At 43.4% G+C, this 21,368-nt stretch overlaps 1 protein-coding gene across 2 annotated transcripts in view; it reads left to right on the forward strand.

Annotated features, from left to right (window-relative positions):
- lmf1 (lipase maturation factor 1) overlaps window positions 1–21,368 on the forward strand; it is a 469,834-nt gene that overhangs the window by 422,012 nt on the left and 26,454 nt on the right. The gene's annotated exons all lie outside the window — the stretch shown is intronic.

The raw sequence follows: 21,368 nt of genomic DNA on the forward strand, positions 1-21,368 counted from the left end.
CGTTCATAAGTGCTAGTGTTAGAGAGAGCAAGAGGGTGTGTTAAAGATCAGAAAGCATTCTGTGTGAAAATAACCTAATGGGTTTCTCTCCTAGAAATTTGCTTCCAATGAGTTTACAAGGAGAGTAAACCCCAATCAGGATGTAAAAAATGGGAGTGGGGTATGGAGGTTGTTTGATTCAATCAATGTGCATCCAGCAAATCAAACCTTCGTACTTCTTTATTGATATAAAATATATTGATAGATTCAAAATTCAATGTATTTTTAAAATTCCCATCAAAAAGGTCATATTGATGAGAATGTATGAAGTTGTGAATTTCTAGACACAGCATAATCTTCAAATTATAGAAATAAAGGGTTGCAACTTCCATTCCATTACGACATTGTTAATATAAAATAGAACATAGGAACAGGAGTAGGCCATTCAGCCCCTCGTGCCTGCTCCGCCATTTGATAAAATCATGGCTGATCTGGTGATCTAACTCCATATACCTGCCTTTGGCCCATATCCCTTAATACCTTTGGTTGCCAAAAAGCTCACATTTAAATTTAGCAATTGAGCTAGTATCAATTGCCGTTTGCGGAAGAGAGTTCCAAACTTCTACCACCCTTTGTGTGTAGAAATGTTTTCTAATCTCGCTCCTGAAAGGTCTGGCTCTAATTTTTAGACTGTGCCCCCTACTCCTAAAATCCCCAACCAGCGGAAATAGTTTCTCTCTATCCACCCTATCTGTTCCCCTTAATATCTTATAAACTTCGATCAGATCACCCCTTAACCTTCGAAACTCCAGAGAATACAACCCCAATTTGTGTAATCTCTCCTCGTAACTTAACCCTTGAAGTCCGGGTATCATTCTAGTAAACTTACGCTGCACTCTCTCGAAGGCCAATATGTCCTTCCGAAGGTGCGGTGCCCAGAACTGCTCACAGTACTCCAGGTGCGGTCTAACCAGGGTTTTGTATAGCTGCAGCATAACTTCTGCCCCCTTGTACTCTAGTCCTCTAGATATAAAGGCCAGCATTCCATTAGCCTTCTTGATTATTTTCTGCACCTGTTCATGACACTTCAATGATCTACGTACCTGAACCCCTAGGTCCCTTTGGACATCCACTGTTTTTAACTTTTTACCATTTAGAAAGTACCACTAGTACCTTACAGTCTGAATGAGGAAGAATAGGACTTACCAAACATCAGTGGGCAGGTTGAAATATCAGCTTCTGCAAGAATTTGAAGTCCAAGAAGTTCAGGCCAGCTTTAAATGTGGGCACCAGCCACCAGATTTTAGTAGCCAGCTGCTTAGTTACTTCTGTAAAAGTAAATTCTTTGTATATTTGGTTTTATCCTCTTACTACCTTTGGAATTTACAGCTTTCTCCTTATTTGCTGCTTTGTTCCTTCTGATTCTCTTGTCTTTCTGCTCTGTGTCCTCTCTAAGGTCACTTACCCTTATGGTCCAGGAAGAGCGTTCTTAGTGACTCGTGACTTCCGTGCAGCTCACTTTCTTGTTTACTTTACCAGGTGCCAGGGCACGAGTCAAACTCTACTGGAAGTAGGCAGCTTCCCAATGCAAAAAGAGAGGGAATATCACTCCACTGTTTTACATTTGAATAGAGACCTGGCAGCAACTCAGATAGTACCCCCCCGCCCCAAAATGTGGGTCTCCAATGACACTGGCTTGCCAGAGCGCCTTGTATTGCAAAGATTGCCTTCTCACAGCATGAGAACCAGCACATGAACTTGATGGCACTGTCCTAATTTAAAAGCCCTTCACTTTATTGGTCCTCCTTCATTTTATTCACCTTTTCTCAAATCTTTTACTTTATCGTAATTTGCCCTTTATGTATTTCTGTCTTGTTCTTCCTCGTCTTGTTGGCATCGCTGTTTTCTGCCTTGCGTTTCCCTTTGTCCTGACACTCTGAACAAGAGCTGCCATTGCCTCAGGCAAACCAATGCTATGGACCCCAAGCAGCTCAATTCTACTTAGTCTCATAAGAGCATTAGGAACAGGAGTAGGCCATTCAACCCCTCAAACCTGCTTTGCCATTCAATTACATCATGGCTGATCTGCACCTCAACAAAATCTTCCCATTCGGCTGCACTGCTTTGTAAGTAGATTTATGAATGCAAAAAAATTCCACGTTTGCAAATTGGCTCGAAGCTCATGCGTCACTATCAACCATTAACCCTGTTCTGGTGGCAATCACTTAAAAATTAAATGCTGCAGCAAGAGGCAATAATTTGTAACAAGGACACAGATCAATGTTCATATTTACAACCATTTCAGTTACCCAAGCACATACTGTAAAATGTTTTGTCATACTGTAACTACTCCCACCTAGGTTTATTATTATCTTACAAAGTATCTTACATCACACTATACTCACTGTCGAGGGAAATGCAAATAACACTCGTAGTATTTTAAACCGCTTATACAAGCTTGACTTTCATCTGAGAACCTTTTGAATTCTTTGGTGCTCATAGTATCCAAAGAATTGTGTAACGGTAACTTCATGTTTCTTTAAATAAACCGACCAGTCTCCATTTTGTCACACTTATTGAGAAGGTGCAGAAATCTGGTTTATGCCGGGGACACAAGAGGACAGGGAATATATTTCCCACCACTTCCAGGTCTGACAGGGCGTCTTTCTTTAAGCTTTGCTTAGCACCTGACACTTTATTTCACCAACTGCTTCTGAAAAATATTTTCCAAATGTTTACTGTGATTGGGGTCTTATCCTAAAAGGGAACCGTGCTGATTGATAGTCTTGGAATCTGTCAGCGAGTGACGACTTCTTGCATGTCACTTGTTTTATTATATATCAGACTGGCAGTTTTAAGAAATGAGAATGCCAAAAGTTCAAGGCAAGTATGTTGAAAACGTTAAGAAAACACAAGTTCAGGCTGTAACTCTACTGCTTTATCTTGCAAATGATCTAAAAATGTGTTTTTTCCCCCTATAGTTTTGTGTTGCACTGATGCATTGGTTCCCGAATTCAAAATAATTGAAGTTACATACTGATGGAAAATCAAATCTTTACATTTGTCCTTCACCTTTGCTTTCATGTTTCTCTTTTACTTCATGAACACACATATTATACAAAGTGTTTGGACAGAGTCTGGATCAGAAGTCACTCCCTCAGCCTTCATAACCTAGCATAAGTAATGTTTACCAACATAAGTCACAGCATGTTACGGCTGGCACTTCAGTGCAGTACTGAGGGAGTGCTGCATTGTCAGAGTTTCGGTCTTTCAGATGAGACGTTCAACCGAGGCCCCGATTTGCCTTCTCAGGTGGACATAAATTATCCCATGGCCACCATTCGAAGAAGAGCAGGAGAGTTCTCTCGGTGTCCTGGCCAATCAACATCACTAAAACAGTTTAATTAGTCATTTATCTCATTGCTGTATGCAAATTGGTTGCAGCTTTTCCCTACATTACAACAATGACTATACTTGTAGAAAATTTACTTCATTCGCTGTAAAGCACTTTGGGACATCCTGATGTCGTGAAAGGCGCTAAATAAATACAAGTTCTTTTTTTTCTTTTTCTTGTCTTTCTTTTCATCCTTCTTTCCTTCTTCCCATGCACTGCTGTGCTGTCCTTCGACACAAAAGTAGTCTTTCAGGTCAAGCCATGGTCTCCTCCCAGGTTATGCTGCACCACCTTTCCACACTGAACTAACTTTTCAGAGTACGTAGCATCACACTCCCAAATGATACTGCACTACCCTCCAATACGTTACTAACTTCCAGGAGATGCACCATTATCCTGCACAATTCTCCCAGGCCGTGTGTCATAACTCTCCCCCAGTGAACTAGCTTTCCAGACCGCGCCACACCACTCTCCCAGGTAATGCTGCACTCCCCTCCCAGCCCGTGCTGCTCCATTTTCTGAAGTCACATCCTGCCCATCCTCCCAGGTCATACTATACAACACTACTCACTGTCCCTGACTATACTGCACTCCTTTCCCAGATCACACAGTATTATCTTCCCAGGCCATGCAACTTCAACCTCCAGACTATACTGCACTACCGTCCTGTAGTAAACCACCATTTCAGTGCTCATGTTGGTAGAATGTTAGAAATCCCATCTTTGGGTTGGGAATGTGATTAAAACAGTTGATGGCAAAGACTTTGTTTGTGTTTCAGGATGACCCAACACAATATAAATACCTTGAGGCCTAGTTTTAAATCAACTCTGCCAGACTGTTTGTAGAAGCGATTTTGCTTCACATATGGCTGGTGTGGAGTTGTTGTGGCTGCTCAAGTTCTGTCTGCAAAAGATTTGTGGGATTTTTTAAGCCAAGGGGACGTTGCGTGTGGAAAATTCTACTTTCCTTGTATTAAATTGTGGCTGTGCAGCCCTTAGCCATGGGACATTTCTCTACAGCAGCTTCCTGACGTTGTAATAAATGGCTCAAAGAATTTTTTTTGCTTTTGTTTAAAAATTCAAATGCAAAAATGGTTTTAATTACATGTCTCCTTGCTCCCCAGTGGTCCACTGTGGCCTGTTCCAAGTTACTAATTAAAACAATTTGGAACGTTTTTTTTTCCATGTCGGCATATTACGCAACCCAGTTTTAACTCCCTTGGAGGTAGTGCAAATGAGGCAAGTGATCCACACGTGCAGAATTGTGTGCATGTGCTAATGAGCAGTATACTTTACTGTTTTATATATTTTGATTGAAGATATAGTTATCCTCATTCCATGGGAACTATTTGCATTTTGGACAGTTAGGTTTGCTTCAGAACAGTGTATAGCCCGGAGGCCACTTGAAGTGCTGCTCTTCTTCACTTGTGGTCCTCAGCATAGCTGCTGCTCTGTGTTCCTGGGTCTTCATTCATGGCCTGTCCAGCTGTGGGATGTCATTCAGTGCTATAACTGTGACTACACTTCAAAAGTAATTCACTGGCTGTAAAGTGCTTTGGGACGTCCTGAGGTTTTGAAAGACGTTATGTAAATACAAGTTCATTCTTTCATTCATCATGTAGATCTCCTCAATCGACTGCCTTCTCTACATCGATCGCCTCTGTTTGCTCTCTGATCCATTCCTACCATGAAAATAAACTGTGCTAGTCTCTCTTAAATCTTCCAAACTTAGGCTTGGCTGTATGCAACATGGAACATTGCTTCAAACGCTGCTAGTGATGTTAAAGGACAACAAACTAGGGTAGAAAATGGATATATTCAACAAGGAATTGAACGATTTCCAATTTGGGAAGACTTTTAAGAGGTGCAACCCTAATTAGGGTTAAAATTCTGATACCTTGAAACCAAGGTAAGCTCTAAGCAGCAGTGCCCCCCGTGATGATCAAACCTTTAATGGGCACCACACAATGTTTCTTGTACTTCAGTGCATTTAATGGCCGCTTTTCCTTTGTACCTTTCTGTGGGCGTGGTGCCAACATGCTAAGTAAAAGTACGGAAATATCAAAAGGGTTTCTATACGTTACCTAGTGTGTTCTTGGCTCGTGTACAAGAAAACCATTAACGATTTTGTGGTAATGCTTGCTTTATTCACTGTATCTTTTCTTAGCTCCTCTGATTTTACCTTGCTTCCCTGCTGCTGCTTTTCCGTGTTTTCATTTTACTTGCTTCTTGTGTGTTTTTTTGTTTTGCCTTTTCTCTCGTGGCCCTGTTTACTCCTGTCCCATTTCATTTTTATTTCCCACTCCTCTCATCATTCCTTGAATCCCTGCCGGCTCCCAGACCCTGAGATAATAAGCAGTGTACGACGCTTGCAGCAAAATAGTTGCCAAGATTATCTGAGAAAATAAGCACTCCTGGAGAATCTGGCAGCCATTTGCATAGTTTCCTCACGTCATTGGAAAGCCTTTAGAAATGGGCATTCACATGAAATCTTTTGTGTAATAGTTTTTTGACTACGGGGTTCGATAGAAGACAAAAAATTCTCCGTAGAGATGGGAGTCCTGTCACAGCATCATCTGAAACTGTAAATTACAGATGGAGCAGGATATAAATGATGCTTGTGACAGGGAGCTGGGTTCCAAAAGGAATAGGCCGAGCAAAGCAAATGACCTTTATTTACGAAGCAATGAAGGCCTAAGTTGACATTTTCTCTGCAGTGCAAATTCTTCAGCGATTTGTGTGCCATGTTTGGCTCTTCGAGCAAATAATTGCATTGCTAAGTCTCTCCATGGGGTTTACACAATTTATTAAATTACATAGAATTTACAGAACAGAAACAGGCCGTTCGACCCAACTGGTCCATGCCGGCATTTATGCTCCACACGAGCCTCCTCCCACCCCTCTTGATCCAACCCTATCAGCATATCGTTCTATTCCTTTCTCCCTCGTGCATAATTATCCAGCTTCCCCTTAAATGCATCTATGCTATTTGCCTCAACTACTCCTTGTGGTAGCGAGTTCCACATTCTAACACTCTTTGGGTATTATCAATAATTATTAATAATTTGAACTCTGGCACCACTTTCTTTTCGGGTGCGGAGAGGTATTTTGATCAAAGCGTGGACATGTGAAGAAAACAGGACTGAAATGTAAATGAAGGGTTGTTGGCTGAGGCACATTGTTAGAGCAGAGGAGAGGGGGGATCTTTAATATAAAAACATAAAAAATAGGAGCAGCAGTAGGCCATACGACCCCTCGAGCCTGTTCTACCATTCAATCAGATCATGGCTGATCTTCGACCTCAACTCCACTTTCCTACCTGATCCCCATATCCCTTGATTCCCCATGAGTCCAAAAATCTATCTATCTCAGCCTTGAATATATTCAGTGACTCAGCATCCACAGCCCTATGGGGTAGAGAATTCCAAAGATTCACAACCCTCTGCGTGAATAAATTCCTCCTCATCTCAGTCTTGAATGGCTGACCCCATATCCTGCGACTATGCCCCCTAGTTCTAGACTCTCAGCATCTACCCTGTCAAACCCCCTAATAATCTTATATGTTTCAATGAGATCACCTCTCATTCTTCTAAACTCCAGAGAGTATAGGCCCTTTCTACTCAATCTCTCTTCATAGGACCACCCTCTCATCCCAGGAATTAATCTAGTGAACCATTGTTGCACCGCCTCCAAGGCAAGTATATCCGTCCTTAGATAAGGAGACCAAAACTGTCCGCAGTACTCTAGGTGAGGTCTCACTAAAGCCCTATACAACTGTAGTAAGACTTCCTTACTTTTGTACTCCAGCCCCCTTGCAATAAAGGCCAACATGCCATTTGCTTTCCTAATTGCCTGCTGTACCTGCATACTACACACTACACATCTTTACTCTACATCGAATTGTAAGATACCTGACCTGACTGTGATTGATGCCGACACTGAGTGCCTAAAGTGGAAAGAGTGCTGGGCAATGTAACAAACGCCAAAGAAAAAAGAAAGGAATAATGGGGTAGGATTCACGCTGTTCGTTCTGTGAATGCTTATCTAAAGAACAAATTTAGAATTTTGCTATGAATAGCGCGCAGTGAAAATCTTGTCCCAATATCTTTTTGCTTAGAGTAGTTGACTTGTGAACCAAAAGTCTGCACCAAAATACCTTGCCGTGATTTTCTCCTACCTGCTGGTGGCAGGGAAGGGTCTTCACCAGTGCAGACCTAGAGATAGAGCCTCACCCCTTGGAATAGGGCATCACTTCATGCTATAATTGCTAATTCAGTCAAGCCATTTAACAAGGAATTGGATTGATTCCTGATTCAGCCAAGAGTAATGGGATATAGATTTGGGGCAGAGAAAGGGAAAGTTTTTCATCATGGATGCTCAAACGTGAGTTGGGTGACAGAGGAATGGATGGGTTTTTTTCACTTTTGTTCTTGTGTTACATTGCAATGTTCATTTTTCACTTTACTGCTATTTACAACAAAATACTTTGTAGTGAAATTCCTTCTGTTAAAAGATGTAATGATATAAAGATAGCTAAGACAGCAACAGGAGACATTTCTCCCCACCCCCCTCCTTAGCCAATCGAATTCATTTTATTTTTGGAAAAAAGAGCTTTAAATCAGACCTTTGCAATAAACACTGTCTGCAATGAATGGGCAGTTTGGGTTTTTATAGAATTCAGACTGAAGGTAAGGAAGGGCAAAGGGTTCATGCCAAGTATCTGTTTACATTGTCGGTGACTCACACATTTCTGACCTTTGCATTTTTTTCAGCCTCGTTCTCCCATTTAGTAGACTTGCTGAAAACTTTCTCAAGGCAGCTGTCCCTTTGATGCTAATCTTTAATTGTCATTCTTGGCTAACACGTGTAGGCATTAACCTTGTAAAATGTGCACTCTATCTCTGCTGAAGTTGCAGCTATGTTGATCTGTGAGGTGCTGTTATGGTCATCCAGTGTCACATGAAAATTAATATTGTGGGGTACATTTTAGTCTGCATCGCACAGGCAGTAATCTGGCAGAGCAGATCATCTGCCTGTTATCGAACCCGCCCGCCTGTTATCGAATCCGCCTGATTTTCATTTCCGTCGATTGGTCCCATTGGTTTACCGCTGAAACGGTGAAGACAAAATCGTCTCCAAAATAACTTGTGGTGTATACATCCACTATTATTTTCATATATAGCATTGTATAGCGTTTTAAAAAGGCACGTGAACTGGGTTCAACCTAACTGGAGGGTGAAATCATGGCAACAACATGAATCAACTTTAAAGAGGAAAAATAGGAAATTGTTGACAGCCGATTTCTTACTACTTGAAAGCGAGCTGCTTGTTGAGACATGTTGAAGTGTGCTTTGAGAGTCTCGCAAACATGAAAACATGGCTGTGCCAAGTGGTTGAACTGTTCCCTTGGTCATAAAGTGCAGAAAAGACGAAGTTTTTATAAACTGGAACCATTTTCAGCCCCCGTTTATGACATTTTCTCTTCTCCTTTTGTGCCATTTTCATGGGTGAGAACGGTGATCAAGCAACCAATCAAGACCTCTTTTAATGCCAATTGGAGGTGCAACGGAACAGCTGCTTTACAATCGTACCTCCTGTCCTATAGGGAACAGCTCCACTCAGTCTTTCATCGTCATGCCCTGATCAAGATATAGGACTTATTATGTGTGAAATCACAGAAGTGAAGCCCCTCCCCATTGCATTCAGCGATGCCATCTGATTGGGGTACAGTTTTGAAATGAGTCCTTTGTTGAATTGGTCCTTGTAGTGGCCAATCACATTGGGCTGGTGAGAGTCTACATGTTTACTAAACGGTGCCAGTGGGAAAAGAATTGCAGGAAGGGGTTGGAATAAAACATAACATTAGTTCATATTTACAAACAGAAACACATTTGACAACTGAAGAGTTAAGTGTCAAAAGCAAAAGCTTATTGTAGATCCATTATTTTACTGTCCTGAAAAAAAAAAGCAGGTTTTCCTCTCCTTATCAGGTAAATTAGCAGATGGGGTGAAAAAAAATCACTTGTTCAGCATTTTCTGTTTATTTTAGACAAGTCCTATCAGACGTTATATTTCCTCCTGATAAGCGTCAGTCTTCGCTGACACACTTCCATTTAAGTCACAGAGTGCATTATCCAACCAAGCGTGCTGTAACTCTGACTATAGCAAGCGCCTTTTAGGTAGGACTTACACTGGCACATTTAACTCCTGCACCAAACCTTATTTTTCAATTCGCTTCTGCTGGTTTCACTGCAATATTGTGTTTTTAATATTTTGTGCAGGCAACCATATCAACTCGTAAAACATGTTTGTGAGGATTCTGTTTTGTAGACCCTGTCTGCCCTCTCAGGTGGACGTAGAAGATCCCACGGCACTATATCGAAGGAGAGCAAAGGAGTTCTCCCCGATATCCTGGCCAATATTTATCAACATCAACCAACATCACTAAAACAGATTACCTGGTCAATATCTCATTGCTGTTTGTGGGACCTTGCTGTGTGCAAATTGGCTGCCGCGTTTCCTACATTACAACAGTGACTACACTTCAAAAGTACTTCATTGGCTATAAAATGCTTTGGAACGTTCTGAGGTCATGAAAGGTGCTGTATAAATCCAAATCCGTCTTTCTTCTAATGTGTTTACAAATGTTTCTGTACATGGAAATTGTGACTATACTAGCTGAACTGACTCCATCCTATTGTAAGTTTCCCTATCTTGGGGGTTGCAACTGAACAATAGTCCTCTGTGGCTGGAGCCATATCAAGGTGGATGTAGTTTTAACTTGGATTATTTTTTTTTTAACCAGCCAACATGATAGGGGGCACTTTTTTGTCAGTCTGGGATGGCTGTTCAACCTCATTGGCCCAATGTAACATCAAGGGCTAGATTTTCCCACCATTCAAAGGGGATGGGTGGAAAATATAGGCTTATTCTCCTTGATGGTGTAGAGAAAAGGAGCTTCTGTGAGGTGGTTTGGTAGTGGAGCCCCTGGCAGTATAGGTGGGCTAATTGATTGGAGGGGGGTGTCTAAATATAATGAAGATTGTAATGCGAGACAGGCTCATGTTCCTCAGTGTTCCAGAGATACATGTCTGTCAACCATTATGATCCCATCTTCAGATGTGGTTTCAGAATTTTAGACTTCTAAGGATTAAATGTATTGAGAAACCTCAATTGTTCCACTTCGGAATCAAGAACCACTTTAGCACAGATGTAGACCCAATGCAGATATAGACCCTTCTAGGCCAGTGACGTTTGAAATTCAAAGAAAATAATAATTAAAATTATTATAAAACAATTTGTTTAGTCATCAGGTTTTCATTATCTGGAAAAGTATACTTGCACAACACTTTCTAATCCCCATTATTTATTTTTCACTTAGTATTTTTGCCAGTTTTCTGCCAAAACTGATCTATACCTGGCTACTATGGAATGTGCAAGAGTGGGAGTGTTGGGTTCCCCCTCTTTCTTTCTCCCTTCTTGCAGAGTGGTGTATAATTCCTGTCAAGCATGTCCCTCCCCTTATCTGCAGGGGCATGAATCGGAGGATGAAATTGGGCCCATAAATTTACTTCCCACCACATTGGTACACGTTGTTCTGACAGCCTTGGCTCAGTGGTAGCACTCTGACTTCTGAGTTGGAAGGTCAATCCCACTCCAGAGACTGCAGCACATAATCTAGGCTGACACTTCATTGCAGTGCTGAGGGAGTTCTGCACTGTCAAAGGCGCAGTCTTTAAACCGCGATCCTGTCTGCCTCCTCAGATGGACGTCAAAAATCCCATGGCACTATTCGAAGAAAAGCAGGGGAGTTCCGTTGTCCTGAGCAACATTTATCTCTCAACCAACACCACCAAAAACGGATTATCGAGTCATTATCTCACTGCTGTTTGTGGGAAAATTGGCTGCCGCGTTTCCTACATTACAGCAGTGACTGCATTTCAAAAATACATCATTGGCTGTGAAGCACTTTGGGATGTCCTGAGGATATAAAGCACACTATATAAATGCACGTTCTGTCTTTTCATTGCCATGACACCTTTTCTTCTGCTGATGCTAACGGCTCATCACATTTGTGTATATATGTGTGTGTGTAAAGCTTGGTTGGGATTAAATTACACACAGGTTGCGTAGCTCAAGCAGGTATCGGGAGCCACTCGTGCATATGAAATTCCCTCAGCCAGTGATGAACTCCATACCCATCTGTAATTAATCCCTTGCTATTATTCCGTAAACACTCCGGGAACTTTATTACGATTCATGAAAAAATGATTGACCTTGAGGTGAAAGGGGGTTCTACAAGCAAGGAGGCTGTTGGAAATGAAGAATAATAGATGTGGAATAAAATGGGTACAGGAGAACAGAGATAATTGAACATCGAAGGTGCAACCTTGCAGGAAAAGAATTTATTGATGTCTGAATGTGTACTTTACAAAACCATAATTTTCAGAGATTAAATCCTAATAAAACGCTGGTACCTTTCTATTTTCAAATGGCCAGACATAGGCAACAAGCTAATTAAAGAGTTAGTCATAGCAACATTCTTAAAACTGCTGCAGTGTAATTGAAAACTTCTTTTAAGGTTTTGGCACACTTGATTTGTTTATACAGTGTACAGCGAGCTACTGGAAAAAAAGCTGGACATAGTTGGTACAAACTACTGAAGTTTAGTTTTAGGATGGTTAGTTCAAAACGTTCAGCATTTTAAAAGATGTGCTTTGTGGCGTCAGTGGTTACCAGCGAAGACTTGTACAAAGGCATTGCACTGCAAGTGGCATAAGGGGATGCTGGTGGACGCTGGAAAAATGTTCAGAAGAGGTCTTTATGTGCGATTTAGTTTTTTGCGTAGGATGATAACTGCTCTCTCGATTCAGTAGGATGCCCTGTTGTTTTAGATCTCACAGTTTGTATTTTTCTGCCTGACAATATCTTCTTCAGGTTTTGCTCTGGCGTTAATGCCTTTTTATTTTTGTTACGTTGCTCTCCTTTCAAGTTCAGCTCCTTCTAGGCTGCGCACGGCTCCCTCAACTGATTCCTTATTTATATTTCAGAAATGGTTCCACCCGAAGTGCAAGTTAACCTGGTTCTGCTGGACCTGCCCCATTTGTACTATGGGATGGTTTCAGCAACAATGAATAACTGCACGTGTAAAATTCCATGCAGTTGCACAACTGTGAATGTGCAGTTCTTGCCATGGTCAGACACAAGTTGGCAGAACCAACCTAAGGGCAGGTGGCAGCAGCTACCTGCCTTTGGCATCGCCGGCATTCAGCTGCTGGAGGTACTCTGGGAAGCCCCTTCCCAAGTTGATGGATGAGGGAGACCATTTGGCCCATCTTCGCTCACCCATCCAGGAAGACTGTAAAGTTGAGTTATGGTGACTTCTATTGCACTGGTGTCAGGTTGTTTACAGAGTTGCCTCTGATGTCGTTCTTGCACCTCCATTTTGCACCTCCGGGGCCCCAACCTATATGATTAAGTCAATGACACTATACATTTCATACTTCTACAAATACTAGATGCATTAGTAACCAGGCTCAAATAATTTGGCACAGATGCCTGGGATGCCAGTTCCAATCATAGAATCTTACAGCACAGAAGGAGGCCATTCGGCCTAATGTGCCTATGCCGGCTTTTGAAAGAGCTATTCAATTAGCCCCACTTCTCCCGCTCTTTCCTCATGGCCCTGCAGATTTTTCCTTTTTAAGTATATATCCAAGTCTCTTTTGAAAGTTATGATTAAATCTGCTTCCACCGCCCTTTCAGGCAGTGCATTCCAGATCATAACAACTCGCTGTGTAAAAAAAATCTCCTCATCTCCCCTCTGGTTCATTTGCCAATTATCTTAAATCTGTGTCCTCTGGTTACTGACCCTCCTGCCAGTGGAATCAGTTTCTCCCTATATCAAAATGTATCATAATTTTGAAGGACATCTACCCTAGAAGAAGGGCATAGTCATATCTACCACATTGTGGGGGTTCTCGCCAAGGAGTCATGGTGACAAAAATAAAATATTCCCAAGGAGTCAAAGCAGAAAAACATTATTTAAATAAAATGCTACTTTGTGTTCCCAAGAGATGAGGAAGACTCTACCCCTTCCTGAACCTCAGAAACCAGAAAAAATTCATAAGGAAGGAAAAGTTCAAGATGATTACCCTGCCCACAGTTATGTAGGCCGCGTGCCCAAGAGATTTGCTAACAACCAAAAATACTATTTCCACAGAACCATCCAAGAAACAGAAAGTTTCTTTTATAATTTCAGGTGCTGGTCATGTGTAAACAAAACAAGATACTATCCTTCGGACTACCCTCTGTGCAAAATGTTTTCACAAATATCTTTCTATCAGAGTATATATCTTCTGACCTTTCTATGAATGTCCAAATATCCCATCAGCACAAAGATCCTTTGGTGAATCCTATATATCATCTACGTTTAGGAAGTGGACCCAGAAGACTTGACCAGTTATCAAATCAGTAGTTCCAACATGGAAACTCAACCTGACAATATACAATTTAACACATCCTTTTGAATCTTTTGCCAAAATATATTCTGGACTGACAATAGGATAAAAAATTGTCATAGCTTGATTCACCCTAACAAATGGGGGCTGACTTTGATGTATAGTGTACGTCAGGTGGAACAGTTGGATTGCCCGCCCATTGTCACCAGTGAGAGGCCCAAACCATTTTGCTGGTCAAGCCTTCAGCGCTAATAGGCAGCTTGCTAATTGGGGCAGCGAGTAGGGTGGGGGCGAGTGTGGGGGCGGCAAGTGGAGTGGGGGGTGGAATCCAGTGGCTAATCCATGGAGCCAAGCTGGCAGTTCTGACTTGAGAGGGAGGGCCAGGCCGATTGGGAGGCGGGATGGGGGGAGGAAGTGGAAGGTGAGTAAGCGGGTGGTAGCATTTATTTTGGCGCCACAGGAATAGCTATTATGGCTATGCAAATTGGCTGCCACATTTGCCTACATAACAACAGTGACTGCACTTCAAAAGTAATTCTTTAATTGTAAAGCATTTACGGTAACGTGAGAACATGAGCAGGCGCTACATAAATACAAGTTTTTTTCTTTTCTTGCTGATTGTGTAGAAGGGCTGCTGCATTTGCCTACATAACAACAGTCACTGCATTGCAAAAGTGATTCATTGTGTGAAGTGCTTTGAGGTGCTTTGACTTGTAAACTACTGTGCATAATTTACCCCGTGCAGGTACAAAATTTTACATTATGTAGATGGCAAGGTGTACGAATCGGATTAATGCAGTTAAAATGAGACAGTAGCTGGAATAACATGGGTTAAAGGCTGCATTATTATTGCAATGAATTCAGTTACCTCATACCATAATAACTCTTCCAAGACAATTTCCCTTGATTACATCAGCATTTATTACTTAAAGCAAATTTTCATAACAAATCATAAAAAGGTAACTAAAAAAAAAGCATGTGAAAAATCCCGAATTCTTAGTGACCACTTGATTTTTGGAAAGGGATTCTGCTGTGAAACTCAGTCTTTAAATAAGAGCTCTCTAAGAACTAAGGAATTATATTGGAGTGGGAGGTTAGGAAGTTAAACAAAGGTGAAATAATTTGCCACGATTCGAGGCTGGGCCAGGTGTCGTAACTCACTTCCATTACACGCTTTTCGCTATTTCTTCAACATTTACCTGGCAGCCCAGTGTTTTATTTCCATAAATCTTGAGAGGAGCACAGCTGAGACGTGCTACAGGTCAGCCCATGGGATTAGGCACAAAGGCTTTGAAAGTTAAAAATGAAACAAAAGCAGCTGTTAGAAAAATATTGCTGTACTGTAATAACGGCAATAAAAATCATTTACAGTCTGCAGTGCAGTTTGAGTGAGGCCAGCCATACTTTCCACGCTAGCCAGTGTGGTATTAACGGTCTGATATCATTCACAGCTTTTGTTTCCCTGTAGGGATATAAAACGTTGGTGACCCATCCACAGACCTCACTTGAGTCGGATATTGGAATGATGCTGCAGTCTGTCACTTACTGGGTCTGGCTATTTCCCGTTGCAAAAAATGTTTTACGCTGTATTAAAGCACAATGAGATGGGTAGAACATGGGCTAGTACAGCCTAAAACATGCTTCCAACTTGAGAATGTCTTTGTTAGTGCACTCCAGCCCCTGATTTCTATCAAGGGAGCTGGAATACAAAGAGCTAGAATTAATGTTACAGCTATACAAAGCTCTGGAGTACTGTGTTCAGTTCCGGGCACTGTGCCTCAGGAAGGATATCTTGGCCTTGGAGAGGGTGCAGCGCAGATTCACCGGAATGATACCGGACCTAAAAGGGTTAAATTATGAGGACAGGTTGTATAGGCTAGGTTTGTATTCCCTCAAGTATAGAAGATTAAGGGGTGATCTAATTTAGGTATTTAAGATGATTAAAGGAGTGGGTGGGGTAGATAGAAAGAAACTATTTCCTCTGGTGGGGAAGTCCAGACAAGGGGGCATAACCTTAAAATTAGAGCTAGGCCGTTCAGGGGTGATGTCAAAAGGCACTACCTCACACAAAGGGGAGTGGAAATCTACAACTCTCCCCCATAAAGCTGTTGAGGTTGGGCTGAAAATTTCAAAACTGAGTGACAGATTTTTGTAGGCAAGGGTATTAAAGGTTATGGAACAAAAGTGGGTAGATGGAGTTATGATACAGATCAGCCATGATCTAATTGAATGTGGAGCAGGCTCGAGGGGCTGTATGGCCTACTCCTGTTCCTATGTTCCTAAGTGATCTGTGCTGGAAAGTACACATGTACGACTGTCTTACGAGGGCAGAATTGCGCTCAGCTGTGATGCCCCTGATAACTCACTGTCAACGCTCACACAAGACGCACGGTCACTTGGGCTAGGTACAGAAAGACGGCCAGTATCTGTCGAATCATACCCGAGCACGAGTCACTACATGAGGAGAAAATCGGGGCGAAAAGATGGGAGGCGGTGAATGTGGGCCTGCAATTGTGAGCTGCCAAAGTGCTAAAAAATTTGAAAGCTTACATGTGTTGAACCATGTGAACCTTCTACTTTTACTGGATTACTTTTCCAATAAAGGAACAGCTGCCTGAGTAGAATTGAATTAAAGTAATTTGTACATCTGCCTTGATTGATCTGCTTATTATAACAGCAAAGAAAAGTTCTGAGTAGCCTTACTGTGCAGCCATGGGGCTGACTGTGTCCTGTTGCTGTTTGAAATTTGGGCTCCTGTTTCTCTTAGAAACCTCCAAGAGAGTGTGCCTCAACATTATGACCTCCAGGGAGATGTTATTCTGGAGAGTGAACGCACGATGTATTGCCTTGATATTATTATTTATTTGGTGTATGCAGACCTGGCTTAGTGGGTAGTACTCTTGCCTCTGAGTCAAGGATGTGAGTTTAAGCCCCACTCCAGAGACTTGAGCACTTAGTGGAGGCTGGCACTTCTGTGCAGTACTGAGGGAGCGCTGCACTGTTGGAGTCACCATCTTTCAGATGACACGTTAAACTAAAGCCCCGTCTGTCCTCCCAGATGGACATAAAAGATCCCACAGCACTGCAGAATAGTTCTCCTGGTGTCCTAGCCAACATTTATCACTCAACCAACACCTAAAACAGATGATCAGGTCATTTATTTCATTGCTTAGTTGTGGGACCTTGCTGTGTGCAAATTGGCTGCTGTGTTTCCTACATTACAACAGTGACTACACTTCAAAAGTACTTCATTGGTTGTAAAGTGCTTTGGGACATTACAACCAATGAAGTGCGAGAGCAGATGAGAGTAAAGTGGAGGCAATTGCTTCCCAGGTAGAGCCGACAGGTTTGACGATTAGATTATTTTGCATTTTGATTTTCTCAGCAGTTTTGAGTAGGTGGTTTTTGTAGGTTAGTAATTGGGTGAATGTTATGTTTGAGGAGCTGACCCTTTAAGATGATAGTGAGTACACGAGAGGCACCAGCATTATGCAAGTGAAAGACAGAGGAGGAGACTCTTATTGGTACTTGGTTGAATATGCCATTTTAGGCGGTATTCCTTCATGAGTTTCATTTCATTAGTAAGTGTGGTTGCCAGGGTGGAAAAGTCATGAGCTTGAGTAGCAAAGGCACTGTCATTAGCGTAGATGAATTTCCACGATCTGGTTGCAGGCAGGTTGTTTATATACAGATTAAAAAGGAGTGGTGCTAGAACCGATCACCGAGGGAGGCTATTGATTTGGTATCTCTGTGGGCTGGTAGGGTCGGTTGTGTGTATTCTGAAACATCAGCCCCGTTGCAGTAATTCAACTAAGTAGCTAGCCCAGTATGGCAAGACTCTCTATATTTTCAGCCATGATGTGGAGATGCCGGTGATGGACTGGGGTGGACAAATGTAAGGAATCTTACAACACCAGGTTATAGTCCAACAAATTTATTTTAAAATCACAAGCTTTCGGAGATTATCTCCTTCGTCAGATGAATGAATGAAAAGGTTCTCAAATCGCATATCTTATACGATGTTGGGACAGCATCACACCAATCAAAAGGTGTCGTTGTTATTCAAACAGGCCAGTCACGGAGAACAGCACGTCCCAGTACACTCGATATACATTGTGTCTTTTACACAGGCAGGCAGAAAGAAACTCAAAATGGCAGAGAGAGAGAGAGAGAGAGAATTTTAAAAAACATATAAATTTTTTCCCCCTTTTTGCTGGTGGGGTTACGTGTAGCGTGACATGAACCCAAGATCCCGGTTGAGGCCGTCCTCATGGGTGCGGAACTTGGCTATCAACTTCTGCTCGACGATTTTGCGTTGTCGTGTGTCTCGAAGGCCGCCTTGGAGAACGCTTACCCGAAGATCGGTGGCTGAATGTCCTTGACTGCTAAAGTGTTCCCCAACTGGGAGGGAACCCTCCTGTTTGGCGATTGTTGCGCGGTGTCCGTTCATCCGTTGTCGCAGCGTCTGCATGGTCTCGCCAATGTACCATGCTCCGGGGCATCCTTTCCTGCAACGTATGAGGTAAACAACGTTGGCCGAGTCACAGGAGTATGAACCATGTACCTGGTGGGTGGTGTCCTCTCGTGTGATGGTGGTATCCGTGTCGATGATGTGGCAAGTCTTGCAGAGGTTGCCGTGGCAGGGTTGTGTGGTGTCGTGGACGCTGTTCTCCTGAAAACTGGGTAACTTGCTGCGAACGATGGTCTGTTTGAGGTTGGGTGGCTGTTTAAAGGCGAGCAGTGGAGGCGTGGGGATGGCCCTAGCGAGGTGTTCGTCGTCATCGATGACATGTTGAAGGCTGCGGAGAACATGGTGTAGTTTCTCCGCTCCAGGGAAGTACTGGACGACGAAGGGTACTCTGTTGGTTGCGTCCCGTGTTTGTCTTCTGAGGAGGTCTATGCGATTCTTCGCTGTGGCCCGTCGGAACTGTCGATCGACAAGTCGAGCGTCATATCCCGTTCTTACGAGGGCGTCTTTCAGCGTCTGTAGGTGTCCATCGCGTTCCTCCTCGTCTGAGCAGATCCTGTGTATTCGTAGGGCCTGTCCATAGGGGATGGCCTCTTTGACGTGGTTGGGGTGGAAGCTGGAAAAGTGGAGCATCGTGAGGTTGTCCGTGGGCTTGCGGTAGAGTGAGGTGCTGAGGTGCCCGTCTTTGATGGAGATTTGTGTGTCCAAGAAAGAAACCGATTGTGAGGAGTAGTCCATGGTGAGTTTGATGGTGGGATGGAACTTGTTGATGTTATCGTGTAGTCTCTTCAGTGATTCTTCGCCGTGGGTCCATAGGAAGAAAATGTCGTCGATGTATCTGGTGTATAGCGTTGGTTGGAGGTCCTGTGCAGTGAAGAAGTCGTGCTCGAACTTGTGCATGAAAATGTTGGCGTATTGGGGTGCGAATTTGGTCCCCATGGCTGTTCCGTGTGTTTGGGTAAAGAACTGGTTATTGAAGGTGAAGACATTGTGATCCAGGATGAAGCGGATGAGTTGTAGGATGGCGTCTGGAGATTGGCTGTTGTTGGTGTTGAGTACTGAGGCTGTTGCAGCGATGCCGTCATCGTGGGGTATACTGGTGTATAGTGCCGAGACATCCATCGTGGTGAGAAGTGTTCCTGGTTCAACTGGTCCGTGCGTGCTGAGTTTTTGTAGGAAGTCTGTAGTGTCGCGACAGAAGCTGGGGGTTCCCTGTACGATGGGTTTCAGGATGCCCTCGACGTATCCAGAGAGGTTCTCACACAGGGTTCCGTTGCCTGATACGATAGGACGTCCGGGTGTGTTGGCTTTGTGTATCTTTGGGAGGCAGTAGAAGTCTCCCACGCGGGGAGTACGTGGGATGAGAGTGCGTAGGATGCTTTGAAGGTCTGGATCGAAGGTCTTGATCAGTTTGTTGAGCTGGTGGGTGTGTTCTTTGGTCGGATCTGCGGGTAACCGTCTGTAGTGTTCCTGGTTGTCCAGTTGTCGGTATGCTTCTTTGCAATAGTCCGTTCTGTTCTGTATGACAATGGCTCCTCCTTTGTCCGCTGGTTTGATGACGATGTTTCGCTTGGTCTTGAGAGCGTTGATGGCGTTGCGTTGTGCTCGGGTGACATTCTGGACTGTCTTCTGAGTGCGCCTGATGAATCTGGCATTGACGCATTTCCTGACAGCTTGGGCATACATGTCAAGCTGAGGGTAGCGACCCTCCGGAGGAGTCCAGTTTGACTCTTTCCTCTTCGGTTGCTGTACCGTGGATCCCTCTGTCTGCTGTTCTGGATCATTGATTGTCTCATTGGGTTCACTGTTGAAATCTTGGGGTTTGTGGTAAAATTCCCGGAGCCTCATTCTCCTGATGAATTCCTCTGTGTCCGCCGCGAGACCGATGCGGTCCATTTTGGTGGTGGGGCAGAAATTGAGCCCTCGGCTGAGAACCTCGATTTCGTCTGGTTGAAGGGTGTGGTCGGACAAATTGATGATAGACTTCCCTGTGGTTGTAACCGTGGTACCGGGGGAGGCTTGGTTGATGCTGGTGGTGATGCCGAGTTTCTCAAGCTTCCTGCTCTTGGTTTTCATGTAGGCAGTGTAGTTCCGTTGCCTCGTCTGTTTGGCGGTATATCGTAGCTGGTCTGCTGTGTCCTGAGTACAGGTTGAGAGTATGGACTCTATCTTGGTTTCGAGGTTGTGGCGTCTGCTGTAGAGTTGGTGTATGAGATGGTTGCAGAGTGTGCGAGAGGTACGGCGGCAGAGTCTCTCAGCGTAATCCGAGTTGTATGTGGACTTGAGTGGGTTCTTGATCTGTAGTCCTTTCGGGATCTTGTCTGCTTTCTTGCAGCTCTGTAAAAACTTGATGTCTGTGTCGATATGCGCAATCTTCATGGAGATCCTTAACACTGTGAGCCGGCAGTTTGTGGTGTCGCTAGTAGCCATGATGTGGAGATGCCGGTGATGGACTGGGGTGGACAAATGTAAGGAATCTTACAACACCAGGTTATAGTCCAACAAATTTATTTTAAAATCACAAGCTTTCGGAGATTATCTCCTTCGTCAGATGAATGAATGAAAAGGTTCTCAAATCGCATATCTTATACGATGTTGGGACAGCATCACACCAATCAAAAGGTGTCGTTGTTATTCAAACAGGCCAGTCACGGAGAACAGCACGTCCCAGTACACTCGATATACATTGTGTCTTTTACACAGGCAGGCAGAAAGAAACACAAAATGGCAGAGAGAGAAAGAGAGAGAATTTTAAAAAACATATAAATTTTTTCCCCCTTTTTGCTGGTGGGGTTACGTGTAGCGTGACATGAACCCAAGATCCCGGTTGAGGCCGTCCTCATGGGTGCGGAACTTGGCTATCAACTTCTGCTCGACGATTTTGCGTTGTCGTGTGTCTCGAAGGCCGCCTTGGAGAACGCTTACCCGAAGATCGGTGGCTGAATGTCCTTGACTGCTAAAGTGTTCCCCGACTGGGAGGGAACCCTCCTGTTTGGCGATTGTTGCGCGGTGTCCGTTCATCCGTTGTCGCAGCGTCTGCATGGTCTCGCCAATGTACCATGCTCCGG

This window comes from Heptranchias perlo, chromosome 22, assembly GCF_035084215.1.
Source record: "Heptranchias perlo isolate sHepPer1 chromosome 22, sHepPer1.hap1, whole genome shotgun sequence".
NCBI lineage: Eukaryota > Metazoa > Chordata > Chondrichthyes > Hexanchiformes > Hexanchidae > Heptranchias > Heptranchias perlo.